At 36.0% G+C, this 16,839-nt stretch overlaps 2 protein-coding genes across 9 annotated transcripts in view; both read right to left on the reverse strand.

The window, feature by feature from the left end:
- The window catches only part of LOC136836099 (galactoside alpha-(1,2)-fucosyltransferase 2-like), a 79,627-nt gene extending 67,411 nt beyond the window's left edge, over window positions 1-12,216 (reverse strand). The window contains exon 1 of the mRNA XM_067100079.1: window positions 12,011-12,216. The gene's annotated coding sequence lies outside the window, so the exon portion shown is untranslated. The remainder of the gene's footprint in view (window positions 1-12,010) is intronic.
- LOC136836098 (protein Star-like) overlaps window positions 1-16,839 on the reverse strand; it is a 162,889-nt gene that overhangs the window by 47,658 nt on the left and 98,392 nt on the right. The window lies entirely within an intron of this gene.

The raw sequence follows: 16,839 nt of genomic DNA on the forward strand, positions 1-16,839 counted from the left end.
ATTCTACTTTTGTATACACTTTACATATTTTTTCAGCGTTGAGGTGTAAAAACAATCAAATAGGGCTATTTGAAATTTTATGGTTGCATTAGAAGCAATGTTAATGTTATGACAATTTTTTTTGTTTTTTATTTAACATTTGAACCGAGTTTTGATGCTGGCTTACTTTGTCAAATGCATCGGCGATGAATGAACTAAAGTTTTGAAGGTGTTTCGTAACAGTTTTTCCGAAATTTAGCAACACGTGATATTTTCTTACAGTTTTGAAATATATGACAGATTTCACTCTTATGAAAAATACTGTATGCAATAACCGTGTTTTCGCATCGAAATAAGAGATAAATATGGAGCATGTTAGGTTGCCACCTTATACGATGATGATGATGATAATGATAACCCATTAGTCCTAAATGAAAGGTGAAAATTAGAAGAAGGCAAAGCTAAAGAAGTTGGCAAAGTAAGTAAAGTAAGTGGAAAAAGACCAAAGGGAACGAAAACAGAGTAAAAGGCACAAAGCAACACAGATGTTGGCCGAAGGGAAGTTGCAGAGAACCTCTGAGCAGTCTACATTTGTCACATAGCCTATAAAGTCGGTCGATGTGTGCCTTTCGAATTTTATTTCAAGCGGCATGAAACTGTAGCAGGAAGGGCTCCCACTTTTAGGGAATTTTCCCTAGATTTGGGACTTTTGAGGAGCTTCGGGAATAATTTGGGGATCTCTGAAAATCTAGGGAATTTTTGACTATCAGCCAATACTATAAACTTTTTAAATTCCAAATAAAAACTCACGATTATTTATTATTATTATTTTTTGTCAGTGGAAAGACTATTCAGTGCTGTAAATCGTATCAAAAATAAGTACAGAAACAGTCTCAAACGAGAAAACCTTGTAGCTCCACTCCGTGCAAAAGAAGGACTACCTACCACTGGAAAAAATGCCCACCAACTGAACTTGAGTGACTTTCCCGAATTATTGAAATTAGTTCGAAATGTAAAGAGCAACGCCACTGATACTGAAGCTCATGAAATCATAAAAAGACATATGGATAATTAAGACAGAGATTAGTTTAACTCATACCGAAGTGGTTATTTTTTTTTTTGGTAGAAGTCCAACTTTAAGTTGTTTATACTGGAGTGGTTATTATGTATATATTTTACAAGAAGTTCAACTTTAAGTTATTCATTCAGAAGTGGTTACTTTGTTTGTGTGTGTGTGTGTTTTTTTATGTTCAGGCAGCATAACTTTCACTTAATTGGCAACTGTCAAGATACCAGACTCATTTCGTTTTCTTCAAGTATGCAATTGCTCCAACACTGTATAAGTATATTAAAAAACAAATCTATATTTCCTTATTTTTAAGTCCTTTTTATAGACCCATTTTACTGTTAAAATCTAAGAGTAAACATATTTGTGATTACAATTTAGTATATTTGTTGATTTTTTATTAATGTTATTCAATGGATATTAACATAGAAAGTTATTTCGGGAATTTTGAACTTTTTTAGGGAATTTTTAACAGCTGCCTAGGGAAATACTGTTGAAGCATAGTGTGAGCCCTGGTAGCAGGTGTTTTGGACAAACAGGTGTTGCCGTCATGTTTCATAGCGTTTTATTTGTAACACTGCGCATTTTTAGTAAAATAAGTGATACATACATTACATAAGTGTGTTTACGGATGAAACGTTGAATTATGACGTGGCTCAACATCTGTTTTATCCGCTGAATTATGACGTAGCTCAACATCTGCTGTTGTTGTGATCAACACTGTTCCATAACCTTTTGTGATTTCTGTACTATAAATTAGCCTGGCTCTCGAATTTGTTGGGTGTCCTTTGCACCTGACCGAAGAAAAGTGACGAAAATATGTAATCATTAGGAAATTTCTTTACACTATTTAGCAAGGTCTATAGACCTTGCTATTTAGCTGCACACGACATGCTCAAAAAGCGGAAATTTGAAAAAAAGCTCAGATCACTTTTTATCTTATCTTTTATTATCATTATACTGCTGGCATTTCAAAGAACCATAAAACCTACAGTATGTTTTCAAGTTTCCAGGAAGTAGTTTTAGTCCAGCTGCCTACCTTATGAGCTTGGTTTACTAATACTGATGAACATTATACAAATGTATACCTTGGTGGGGGATTCTGCTAGGAAGGCTGGACGCTGCCCTTGTTAGATGAGGATATACTCCTTGAATTCCTGTTGTCGTGGTTTAGATTGAGTCAGCCTTATGCCGGCATGGCTCTTGCCCATAATAGCAGCCCACAAGTGAAAATGGGAGTAAGGAATTCTTTTTCTGTTGTCGCAACAATGGTTTCAAGCGGCTTATTTGAGTCAGCCTTATGCCGGCATGTTACACTTCTCTTCGGACTTCTTCAATTTCGTTGTCAGGAAGCTTGTGCTAGATATTCGTTGGTGATCACCCAAACAAATACTAACCAGATCCAATGTTGCTTGCTTCTCACCGAGAGGGAACAGTGCAGAGAAGGTGTTAATGTGGTACTTCCTTTGTCAGTTGTAAACTAAAGACTAATTGTTATCATTCTTGCCATTGCTGCGAAATCCACAAATGCCTGACAGTAGTTATTGTTCTACAATGATATGTGTGTATATATATAAATATACATACATATATATATATATATTAGAATATGTTGATAGTATATCTTTCAAAAGTGTTATTATAATTACTAAGTGTCATGTCTTCTGTGTAATAATGATAATTACTGAAATCTTTGCAATGTACATATGTTAGATTTCCTAATGGCATAATTTAGAATCTTTAGAATTAGTAATGAAATTGTGGGGGAGAGAGATCACGCCATGTGTGTTTTTTTTATGAGTTTGTTACCATGTGGCTTCTTGGTCATGGGATAGCTTTGTTTTGAGTTCAAGCAATTTCCTGTTAGATTTGCGTGTTAACAGACGAGAGATAAGGGATGGGCGCCCAGCCACGCAGACCAATTTTTACTGCCATACGAGAAGGAGGGAATGATTGCTCAACGTTGCATCGTCTTTTGTCTAACAAAAAGAGAAAATCACATGGTCCTTTGAACATGTCTAAAGATCAAGGGGTTGGATGGGAAGTATTGCACAAAATTGCGTGGCAATTGAGTTCATACACATTCTGGACGTGTCCCAATTGAGACAATTGTATTGTTCTGATCGTGTCCTGGTCCCAAAATGTTTTACAAGACGTCATCCAGCTTCAATAGGATATTCTATGGGTCTTGGTCCCAGAACGTTTTAGAATATAATATGGGGTCTTGCTTATGGTTGGAAACAGAAATCATATTCACTGCAAGGTCAAGAACCGTGCAGTGTAGCGTTAAAAAGAGAAGTCTCTCTCTCCCTTATATCCATTTAGATTTTTTAAAAATAATGTAAACTGTTTTTGAATTGGTCACTCTATTGATTAACTGTGAAAACTATACAGACGTTATAACACTGTGTAGCAGGCGCCTTGACAGGAATTGTGAGAGAGTATGTAACAGCTAGAACTGCAGTTAACAGGTACTGTAATTAAAATTTATACCATGATATAATTCGAAGTGTTTAAATAAGTGATTAGTAGACCGGTCAATTCAATAAGGGATTCTTGCTTTAGTGAATTTACATTACATTTCATTTTCATGTTTTGTACATTTATTTTTTCTTAGTGTCTTTTGAATTACTTGTTTAATTCTTTTTGAGTTTAGTGTTTTTACATATTTTGTGTTTACAATCACTTAGTTTTTCAAGATGTTTACTTAATTTTGTTTCACATATTAACATTTTGGTGATTTAATTTTGGTGCTTAATTTGATTTAAGAATTAAGATTGTGAATTTTGATTTCAAGTAATAGTAATTTTTCTCCAAAGTAAGATTGTGAATTTTGATTCATTAATTTTGAATTAAAAATATTTTTTTGTATTTAAAGTTTTTACAGTAGTGTTTCATTTACTGACCACCAGTGGTAGGAAACCAGAATGATAGTATATATGTTTTGTTCCTTCAGTTTTGCTGAAGTGACTCTAGTGGGAGATAGTTACAGAGTAATGGGTATCTTTTCTCTTTAGTATATTTCTTGTTTAAAATACTGATACCTCCAATTGTTTTGATATCTTGATACCTCGAGTGGTTGATAGGCTTTTTAAGGGATCACTGTTGCCTTCAGTTTTTGTTATGAAAGTTCAGGCATCTGGTTGTAGTGAGGTAAGTTTTGAATTCCATGATTGATTAGCGTAATAACCAGGTATTTGAAAGGCTTAATGACAAATAAAAATATATATATATATATATATATATATATATATATATATATATATATATATATATATATATATATAAGAGTGTGTAATTTGTGTGAAGTTGCTGTCTTAATCAGTGAAACGTCACAAGATTTACAAAGCTTTTAACGGAAAGCATCAAACTGGAGGAGGATCAAAGTAAACCCTAGGAAAAATAAGGAATATGGAGAGAGAGTGCACAAAGGGATGAAATAACATTAGATGGATGGAAAAAAGGATTGATGAGGTTTAAAGTTTCCTATATTGAGGAACAATGATGTCCAGTATGGGTTCTCTTCACTTGGAATTTAATAAAAGACTGAAAAAGGCTAACCAAATAATGGGCAGGCTGAATAAAGCTTTAAAAAGAATAATAAGAATCTGATGACAGACTACAGTTAGAAATAATATAAATAATATTACCAAAGTTCTTGTGTATATGAGAGAGAGAGAGAGAGAGAGAGAGAGAGAGAGAGAACAGAACGTGATAAGTATCAGCTGTGCTCTTGTGGGAGCCAGAAGAGTTAGAAAAGACAGTCTTGCTTGGATGAGAACTATAGAGAAGGAGGCTGGAAGTTTAATGAATATTTGTGAATGTTAGAGCACAAAGACAATGAGTGGCGGAATTTCACAAAGGCATTTTGCGTCACAAAATGACGATGATCAACATACATTCATTGTAATATATATATAAATTATAATGTATGAATGTACAGATATATATAACTTCAACAAATAGGGCACTCTATACAATAACTCGTCAGTGGGGCACAAAAATTAAAAATAAAAATTAGTGAAAAATCTCATTCCTGAAGCCCCTCCATCGTTGGCATGCTCGCCATGTTTAACCCTCCACGGAATACCGGTCGCACCAACAGAATTAATCCAGTCATTCTGCTGACCTTGACAAGCGATCACTAAAAGCCTGTAAACATCGCATCTATAATGTCTAAGTCTGTTTCGTTCCGGAACTTTAATAGTCTATGAATCATTTCCCGCATGTCGTATTTTAAACTTTTTTTTTTTTTTTTTTTTAGGGGTAACGGACTGTGCACTCCACCCTCATTGTCGCCCACGTGGCACGTGTCATGCTCCAATACTTCAAAACTACTTACTAGGACCACTTATACTCGTATTTACCTCCCAGTAGTTGGTCGACGAGTGTTTTACCCGCTGACATTATTGATTAGCTGCTCGAACTCACTCTCTCACACCGTAATTTGAATGGCACTTTCACTTAATGATTCTGAATACTTGATATGGGCAGTTACATGCGACCCCTAGCTTTGCTTTTTAAATCTAAGTATACCTTAGTTTAACCAGACCACTGAAGCTGATTAACAGCTCGTGGCTAAGAACCAACTGGTTACCTAGCAACGGGACCTACAGCTTATTGTGGAATCCGAACCACATTATAGCGAGAAATTAATTTCTATCACCAGAAACAAATTCCTCTAATTCTTCATTGGCCGGCCGGAGAATCGAACTCAGGCCCAGCAAACTGCTAGCCGAGAACGATATCGGCCGGTCCAACGAGGAACTATTTTGCTTTTTACAGCAGTTAGCAAATTTCATATCTCATACGGCTATAATGTGAGGAATTTTTATCTTTGTACGGCTTTTGTTACATACGGATATGAGGCTGTGAATGCCGCAAGCTTCAGATTCTCCACTAGGCCATTACTGAAACTTATCTCAGGTTTGGATGCCAGCAACAGTGGCCAATATATTTCCAGTGCTGGTCATTATAATAACTATGATGCAAAGACCATCTGACCCTGATTTTAGCCACCTCTCAAGGGTTGTTTCAACAAGGAAACATCACTAGGAACGTACCTCAGGAACTGCTTGTGTTACTCGTGCTGCTAAGCCTCGGAATTCACAACTTATCGAGGCGCCACGCTGCCACACTATCAAGTACCCCAATATTCCATTCCCTTTGGATAGTTGCTTGGTTTAGTTTAAAACAGCCTTCTAACAGCACCGGCCCTGCCCGAAGGCAAGGTAATACGTTTAAGGAAGGAGGAGGCCTAGTGTGGGCCTCCGGACTCTGCCCATTCAACAGACTATCCTTATAATGGAAACATGCACGTTCTTCCTGGTAGTTGTAGACCTGCCGGTGCCCTTGTTTAAGGAGAGTTTTATTCCGAGCATAAAACGCCATGACACCACTGCCTAGAGTAACGCTACAGACTTTTAATGTTGTTTGTGAGTGTACACGCTCGTTTGTTTCTTGATTTATCTTAATCACCAACTTATGCACTCCTTCCAATTTTCTCTTTTTTTACATAAAGGCATTATTTCTCTAATGTGGAAGTTTGTTTTCCAAGCCAATGTTCGTGAAATAATAATAATAATAATAATAATAATAATAATAATAATAATAATAATAATAATAATATAATAATAATTGTGCATATCTGTTCCTCATCAGCCATTCACGTGCTGGACTGTCACGGTACACCATACAGTACAATTAATCAATATGATTGGCTCTCTGAAAATTACACTTCCTACGCGTCAACGAACAAAGATAATCACGACAAATTCCAATTGAGAAGTTTTCCAACACGCCACCACATTAGAAGCCACCAATCCATTGGACAAGAGTGAAACTATAATAAGATGAGGGCGCATTTCTCTCTGATATAATAATATATATATATATAATAATATATAATAATAATAATAATAATAATAATAATAATAATAATAATATATAGTAATTGTGCATCTTATCTAATATTGGGAAAAAAACTAGAAGTCGGTGCCAACTTGCTCTATTTTCTGTTGTAAACTTAATTGTTATATAGAAATCCTCAGAAAAAAGAACCACAATCAGAAATTTACATTCACGCTGCTGGACTGTCACTTCAAACTGGGGAAGAGTTACACTTAGTTTAACCAGACCACTACAAACAGCTTAATCAATATGATTGGCTCCTACCACATTATAGCGAAATTACACTTCCGGCCGGAGAATCGAACGCGTCAGAACGTACGAACAAAGATAATCACGACAAATTCCAATTGAGCCGCAAGTCATTTCAACACGCCACCACATTAGAACGTACTCAGCTGCTTTTACTCAATCCATTGGACAAGAATGAGGCGCCACGCTGTACCAATCCATTCCCTTTGGATAGTTGCTTGGTTTAGTTTAAAACAGCCTTCTAACAGCACCGGCCCTGCCCGAAGGCAAGGTAAAACGTTTACGGAGGAGGCCTAGTGTGGGCCTCCGGACTCTGATTCAACAGACTATCCTTATAATGATGCACGTAAAACATAAAACGCCAACACCACTGAGGTAACGCTACAGACTTTTAATGTTGTTTGTGAGTGTACATTTGTTTCTTGATTTATAATCACCAACTATATTCCATATGGAGGCATTATTTCTCTAATGTGGAAGTTTGTTTTCCAAGGATATAATAATAATAATAATAATAATAATAATAATAATAGTAATTATACAATCATTTAGAATTGTATATATCTGTTCCTCACGAGAAAATCAGCCATTCACGCTGCTGGACTGTCACGGTACACCATACAGTACAATTAATCAATATGATTGGCTCCTCTGAAAATTACACTTCCTACGCGTCAGTACGAACAAAGATAATCACGACAAATTCCAATTGAGAAGTCATTTCCAACACGCCACCACATTAGAAGCTAGTTTTACTGACCAATCCATTGGACAAGAGTGTCTGACGGTGTGACTTTTCTCTGATATATATATATCTAAAAGGATGGATATCAATCATAATTACAAGTATATATATACATATATATATATATATATATATATATATTTATATATATATATATATATATATGTGTGTGTGTGTGTGTGTGTGTGTGTGTGTGTGTGCGTGTGGATTTAAATTCAGATTTTCCGAGTTGCAAGCACAATCTTACTGATCCTAATATTGGGGAAAAAAACTTTTTTTTTTCCTGATCAGAAGTCGGTGCCAAGTGCCAACTTGCTGTTTGCCTTGAGTATACTATTTTCTGTTGTAAACTTAATTGTTATATAGAAATCCTCAGGAAAAAAAGAACCACAATCTCCACTGAAATTTACGTAAGAAGTTTAAGAGAAGTCGCTCAAAAATAACAGTAGATATCTGACTACGACTGTACGACTTCCCCTGCGCACTTCAAACTGGGGAAGAGTTAAGCATAGCTTAGTTTAACCAGACCACTGAGCTGATTAACAGCTCTCCTAGAGAGGGCTGGCCCGAAGGATTATATTTATTTTACCTGGCTAAGAACCAATTGGTTACCTAGCAACGGGACCTACAGCTTATTGTGGAATCCCAACCACATTATAGCGAGAAATTAATTTCTGTCACCAGAAATATATTTCTCTAATTCTTCATCGGCCGGTCGGAGAGTCGAACGCGAGCCCGGCAGAGTGCTAGCCGACAACGACACCAACCTGTCCAATGAGGAACTCAAAGGAGAGACACCATCAAGTAAGGCATTTGTAACTTCAGTGAAGGCAATCACACGTTTTCCTATGTTCATCAATACTCTTATAATAAATTTAGAAAGCAAATGTCAAACGGACGGAGCGTAACTTTTTTTCAAGGGTGTCACGCTCTTCATGACCAAATGTCGTTAAAGCTATTGCCGGTTTCCTGGTGCGAGTGACTGCCCCCCCCCCCCTCTAGCAATGAACGAGTCTAAATCTTTTATTATTTCTGGACCACCTTTAGAATCCACAGGCACTTAAACGACTCATGAACCAACAAACCATCAGCCTTAGGGAATCATAACAACCTCTTATGTAAGACCCGGCTGTATATACTGTATATATGTTTATATATATATATATATATATATATATATATATATATATATATATATATATATATATATAAATTATGTATATATATATATATATATATATATATATATATATATATTTATATATGTGTGAGTGTGTTTCTACTTCTTTATGCACCACGTATTGTTGAGGCAAATCATACCACTCGCGCGGTGGGATACAATTCAGCTGAGCGTTGGGTTAACGCCCCGACCGTGTAAAACACCCAAAAACACAGTACAGGTGTTATTAATGGTGAGTAATAGTAAACTTCACCAGGCATTTGTGTTCTAACGCGCTAGCCGCATTTATACGACCCCCGCATCAACTGCTGCTCATCACCTTATACGATGACGCCGTTTTAATTAGTTATTTCTGTATCTATTTAGGGCTCTGAAAAGTGACTGTACGTAAGTGACTTACGAAATTCTAGTCTGATTAAGCATATCAGCGGCAACCGAAAGCTTAGTTTTATTGTATTATATATCACACACACAATATATATACATATATACACAAATATATATGCACACATATATTATATATATATATATATATATATATATATATATATATATATATATATATATATATATATATATATATATATATATATATATATATATAAAAGTGCAGTGCCTTAGTCGGGTATACATATGAAAAAATCGATTGTAATAATAAAAAAATGGATTTTAAAAATTGTTTTAGTTTAGAGTGACTAGATATGGCTAGTGGGAGCTCACTTTTTACTGTAAATCTTTTAGACATTATTGCGAATTTAAATTTAATATATATATATATATATATATATATATATATATATATATATATATATATATATATATATATATATATATATATATACATACTGTATGTATATATATATGAACTCCTCAAGAATGTCGTTAAAAGATATATATTAAAAAGCAAGCTTTCACTACCCATATCTACAGTCATATCAAACGAAAACGAATTTTAAAGACATTATTAAAGAATCTTTAATATGTAGACCTGACTATGGCACAATGCTTTTTTGCTTTATATATAGAAATATACATACCATAATATATATATTATATATATATACATACACACACACACATACATTTATATATATATTATATATATATATATATATATATATATATATATATATATATATATATATATATATATATATATATATATATATATATATATATATATATATATCATTAAAACTAAGCTGAACCAAAATAACAATGATAAATCCACAATAATATAATACATTTTAAAACTAAGCTTTTAGAAACTTTATAGTGTCATGCTTCATCAGACTAGAATTCTAGAAGACATCTATATACAAAGTCTTTTAGAAACGTTATATAAATTATATATATATATATATATATATATATATATATATATATATATATATGCATGTAATCTATTCTACTACAAACCTTTTCACATTAAAGGAGTCCTAAGAAAGTCTTGTTAGGATTATGCTGATAGTCCTATGCCCTTTTAGGCTGATATTCCTTTTCGATGTATCTGTGACTGTGCTGCTGTGCATGTGTGGCAGTCTAGTTTTGTGCCTTCGCACGCACCGAAGTCGCGAGTTGCCACGCATGCAAGTGACAGGTGACATGCACGAACACTTGGCATGTTTCGCTTTCACGTTTGCTGACACGTCAATGGGATGTCGGTCGGGAGTGGATGCCCTCTCCTTTCCCAGGTGGACTCCGGAAGACTAAAGCTTCGTGACTTGTAGGCCCAGGACTAACGCTTCTTGATTCTTGTAGGCCTAAGACTAACGCTTCTTGATTCTTGCAGGCCTAAGACTAACGCTTCTTGATTCTTGTAGGCCTCAGACTAACGCTTCTTGATTCTTGTAGGCCTAAGCCTAACGCTTCTTGATTCTTGTAGGCCTAAGCCTAACGCTTCTTGATTCTCGTAGGCCTAAGACTAACGCTTCACGTTTTTCTTAAGGATCGCCCTAAGGATTTGTTTTGGGAGAAAAGAACACTAGAACACGGTAAGGTTTAAGAAGTTGGACAGCTAGGGAGAATGAGACAAAAGAACAGATGCAGAGTAAAAGGACGAAATTAAATCATTAAACTTTGCCTTTGCTCATTCAAGGACAACAACCTGCCTTATAAAACAACCACGATTACTTAAATTTGATACAAATCCCATTAGCTTGGTGGAATTGGCAATCGGCTGCAATGCAGCCCGAAACAACGTCTATTGTTATTTTTATAATAGTAACGGGCTTCAAGCGTTCGGTTCATTCGTGCTGTAACTGTGTCCCTGAACACAGACATACGCACATTAAAAATGTTTTCTTGAAAACCCGATCATGAGATCCAGAAATTGAATTCATGTTCTCGTAAACTTTTGAATACTAACGAGCTCGGAACTACATGAATTGAAGTAGTATGACTTGGGACGCCTGTTGCATTCAGTTCAGACACCTAAATTTCGTTACACTGACCGAGTGTCACGTTAATTGCCGTTCAATCAAAGGGGATAAATTTATATTGCAGCGCTGTAATTTTTGCATTTACCTCACACACGAGCGCGCGCACACACACACACACACATTTATAAACTTCACGTATATCATTATAAACTGCATGTGTATCATTATACGTATGCATGCATGTACCTGTGTATAAGTAATTTCCCTAGTTTATTTCAAATTCAATTTGCTTCTAGAACCCCTCCAATGGCAGTCTCTAGTTACTGAAATTCCCTTCCTTTGTGTAATAATTTCCCTCAGTAACATTTACATATGAAATTCCTCTCTAAATAGTACCTTCTCCTGACGCAGTTTTTTCGTGGCTATCGCACACTACGGCAAATTCATTTCCATGGCTGCCTTTCTCAGAAAATTCCCTAACTTCTTTCTCCTATACTCACAAAGATATCCTGGTAAGTTCTCGTGGGAGGCGGCTGGAGAGAGAGCGAGTGAAATTCCCGGCCGGCAGGGGTGGGCAACCAACAAATTCACAAGCACCCAGAGTGAAGCACCGCCGCTGCTGCTTGACAGAGCGCCAACAATCTATCTGAATGCCACACAACTACAGGCCGTGAGCGCGGGTGCCGGGAAGACCTTTTAACCGTCATTTACCGCTCACACAAACACACACACACACACACACCCACCCCTCCCCCTCTACAAACCAACCAACCAATCGTCCCCAAACACATTTTACTCCAACGAAAGAACAATCATCAGCCACTCATTGCAGATATAAACCGGGAAGTTATCATCAGAGCTGGGCACCTGTCAACGGCTGTGTGCTATCCCGCCTCTCCCCTCTCCCCCTTACCTTTAATTATATTTTCCTCCGTATAGAGGTAAAGATTTTAATTACCCCTTCTCTCTCTCTCTCTCTCTCTCTCTCTCTCTCTCTCTCTCTCTCTCTCTCTCTCTCTCTCTCTCTCTCTATATATATATATATATATATATATATATATATATATATATATATATATATACACACATGTAAAATCTACTGGTCACTTTTTTACCAGATACATATGTAATTGTAATATCCACAATGCCCTCTAACTTTCTCGAATTCTTCGTGCTTTTTTGGATACGCTTGTCACTACAAAGCCTTAAGATCCAAGTGCACGAAATATGATATATGTATATGTATATGTATATGTATATGTATATATATATATATATATATATATATATATATATATATTATACTTCGTTGTTGACGAAGGATAAGGACAAGCACGTCTTTTCCTTAACAGGGTTTTTTTTTTCAGAAAAATAATGAGAACAATGAATTTATTAGCGGGTCACCTTGCGCTCTTAAAAGAAAATTAAAAACTTCATATCTATAAAATACTGATGAATTCGAACAAATAAAAGCCCATTTTCTCCACAGGTGTTTTAGTTGGTTCTCGGTATTTTGTGAAATAATAAGAAAACCAATCGCGGCGCTGATTAAAAGATAGAGGAAGATGGAACACCAAACATGTTTACGTGGATTGAATTCAGGTGTTTTTATAATAGTTGTTTTTATACTTCTCTCTCTCTCTCAATTTAACTTTCCCACTTTTTCATCTCGTCGAGGTAAAATTTTCTTTTACAGTTTCCACAGCTTGTGCCTTTACATTTTGAAAGCTTCCGTATTAATGTGTGTTCTTTTTCAGTTCGGTCCCATAACCTCCCGTTCGATACAGATATAACAAGTAAAAAATGCGCCGAAGTTTTCTCGGCGCAGAGTTTTCTGTACAGCGTACAATGCTGTGTGAAACTCTCGATGTGCTGCAGTAATAAACTCTCAGCTACGACCAGGTGGCGCTCAGTTGCTCCCGAGAGACACGGTCGTGGCTAACTTTAACCTTAAATAAAATTTTAAAAAAAGCTTCTGAGGCTAGAGGGCTGCAATTTGGTATGTGCGATGACTGGAGGGTGAATGGTCAACATACCAACTTGCAGCCCTCTAGCCTCAGTAGTTGTTAAGATCTGAGGGCGGACGGACGGACAGACAAACAAAGCCCTCTCGATATTTTCTATCACGGAAAACTAATAAAAAGCATCCCACAAGAAAGACAACGCGACATCAAGAGTTAAACAGAAATCAGCAACCACACAGCTCTTACTCAGCGATGACGTTCAAAATAAATTTCTCTAGAAAGAGTGGTGAACCATTTTTATAATGTAGACGTGTTAACAAGACAATAGGTAAGAGAAGGACTCGAGTGGGTGGTGTATGAAAGTGTAAGTAATATTACACGCGAACAAGTCTGAGACATGCTATCTCCCAGGCAATCGATATCTGTTAACGTCTCAACATGCCTACGGTCATGGGCAATTCAAATCAACACGTCAAAAGCATTGCCATTCTTTCTTCGTCATGGGAAATAAATCAAAACGAAGAATGGTGAATTGCTAAGGGAAATCAAGGAAAGCAGAGGTAACTCTGCTGGGGGAAAAAAAAAAACAAAGCTGGAATTTATGAAGGGAAGTTGAGCCAAGGCTTCTTTACAGAACTGAGGTGTGGATACTGGACAAAGAAAAAGTTCGAGGTTGTTGAGATGGAGTGAGTGCATTAAATAATATACATACATATATATATATATATATATATATATATATATATATATATATATATATATATATATATATATTCACGTCCCATATTTTCGTGATTCAGTTATATATATGTATAGTTAGTTAGTTATAAATGATTTGTTTAACTGAGATATATATATATATATATATATATATATACATATATATATATATATATATATATATATATTGTATATGTATATGTATATGTATATATATATACATATATATATATGTAGTAACAATGTAAGGTTAGAAAGAAAGAAATGCGGAGGAGGACAGATTACATTGAAATGCAGAAAAATTTTAGACACAGATTAGTGTGATGCTGAGGTTCAGTCTCACAGGGTGGAGAAGGATATTTTTGCGGATGCTCACATGATCCAGACACGAATCTCATTAAAGGTGGGGGTGGCGGGGCGGGGGGTGGGGGGGGGAGTCAGGAGTAATGACGACTGAGAACTAGCTGGGTCCAATAGAGGCACAAGTGTCGGGAGGAAACGGCCAGGCGGAGAAAGCGGAAATGTAAGCTAACGGAGAATGTATGAAATAGCCCTTATGTTTACAATTAAATTGATTTATTCCTTTCTGGGAATTGAAACATTCCTGTCGTCGCTAACAAGTGAAGGTAAAAAAGTATTCATCCTAAGATTAGTATTCAAGAAAGGCAACTGCAATTTAAGTCTTTTGGTGGCCTTCTGACCAGCTGACTGTAAGATGCATTTGGCAAATAAGTCAAGTTGACAATCTTTACGGGAACAAGGGCTTTGCTGAATACTATCCCGCTGCCTGTTTTCTAGAAACTTGGTCTCTGCTGTATGACTTTATTATAATCAGGAAGGGCTAAAGCCCGAATAAACAGTTTGGGGACTGAAAGTTGTTATAATAAAATTTACGACACAAGGAAGACAAGAGATGAAGCCGGAAAAAAGTTACACCAGATAAAATAATAAAGAAGGGTGGGAGATATAAATAACCGCTTCTTTAAGGAGAGAGACCTTTGACGATCGCAAATTCGAAGAAGGAAAATTTGCAATTCCTTATGTAGTTTACCCACGTGATTTGAAGCTTTTAATTGTGCTTAAAATATGATAATGGCCTCGCAACTTGTTGCGTGTTCGCTCGTGCTAATGATACACCTGTAACTAACTTTCATTATATTCACAAGTGTGTGCAGATACGCCTACTTGCGAATCATATATTTACTCACATTTTATATTTCTTTCATATATATATATATATATATATATATATATATATATATATATATATATATATATATATATATATAATATATATATATATATATATATATATATATATACTCTGTATATATACTGTACATATATCTAATATATACAGTACATATATATATGCATGTATGTTTAATTATATGTATATATAATACAGTTAATAATTGCATTAATTTGAGCGTCACTTTTACATATTATTTAAAGGTGCATGTTCAATGGGAGCCAGACACTTGAAAAAGCCAAACGGATAACTTGAGCTTGTCACATGTACGGTCACAAGGACGTTGGAAGGCAGACTTGGATAAAAACCCTTCCGATTCCTGTTATCAAAAGATAATTCAGTCAGATCGAACACCAGATAGCCATCGCGATGTGATTCCTAGGTCTACCATATAACCCAAGGTCTAGAGATCGCAACTAATCTACCTCTTATCACGACCAGGAAACAAGAAATCCCTGAGAGAAAACAAATGAGGAAAGAATGCCTTCATAAACCCAAACCGATTCAATCTAAACACCTGACCCCCCATAAATATTGTCTCAGTAACATCTCTAATTTTGCACAGAGATGAAAAACAATATGTTGCAGATTAAATAACACTAAAAATGCATAACCAAAAACTCACCTTATTAGACTTCAGTACAGGGCACTCTTTCCAAAGCAAACTTACAACCCTAAGAAAAGAATCCTCAAAACAACAGACTGGGATGTCCCTCAACCGCAACCTCTCTCTACCAAATCCCAATGCTCTCTCTCCTCTCACCAGCCACACTTTCCTCACCTTTACAAACCCCCTCCCAGTCCCCAAGACCACACGCCCCCATGATCTTCAGATAAAAAACTAAAATCAAACATTTCTTCTTAGTCACTACAGTGAAACAACTACAACATCAAACGAAACACAAAAACAAACAGACAACAATAAAATCTACATACAGTACTATTAGCAGAAATCTACTCCAATTCAAAGTTCCTCCTCCAAGCACTCCAACTCATAGTCCCTCATCCAGGCAGGTGCACGCCTTTTTCTCCTGGGATATCTCCTGTTATCATCATCCCTTTCTTCATTCCCCTTCTCACTAGACTCCCCTGAGGAACTCGGCAGCTCAATCTCAGCAAGTCTAACACATGTGGTGGCATATCATCCACCGACATTATTTTTAGAATTAATTCCAGTTACAATCCCGTTCTTTCACTGAGTCGTGCAGCGTTCATGGGGAGGCTTGACCCACGCTTTTCCCACCTGAACAGGAGCAACGTCCTCAGTAACAATAACTGGCACTTTTGCTGGGTGTCTCCACTCATATTTGTAGATATCCCTTTGAGGAACACTACTCTCATCTAACCCTTTCCTGGGCGTCATATTATACCAGAACACAGCTTCTAATGGACT

The sequence above is a fragment of the Macrobrachium rosenbergii genome, chromosome 56 (genome assembly GCF_040412425.1).
Source record: "Macrobrachium rosenbergii isolate ZJJX-2024 chromosome 56, ASM4041242v1, whole genome shotgun sequence".
NCBI lineage: Eukaryota > Metazoa > Arthropoda > Malacostraca > Decapoda > Palaemonidae > Macrobrachium > Macrobrachium rosenbergii.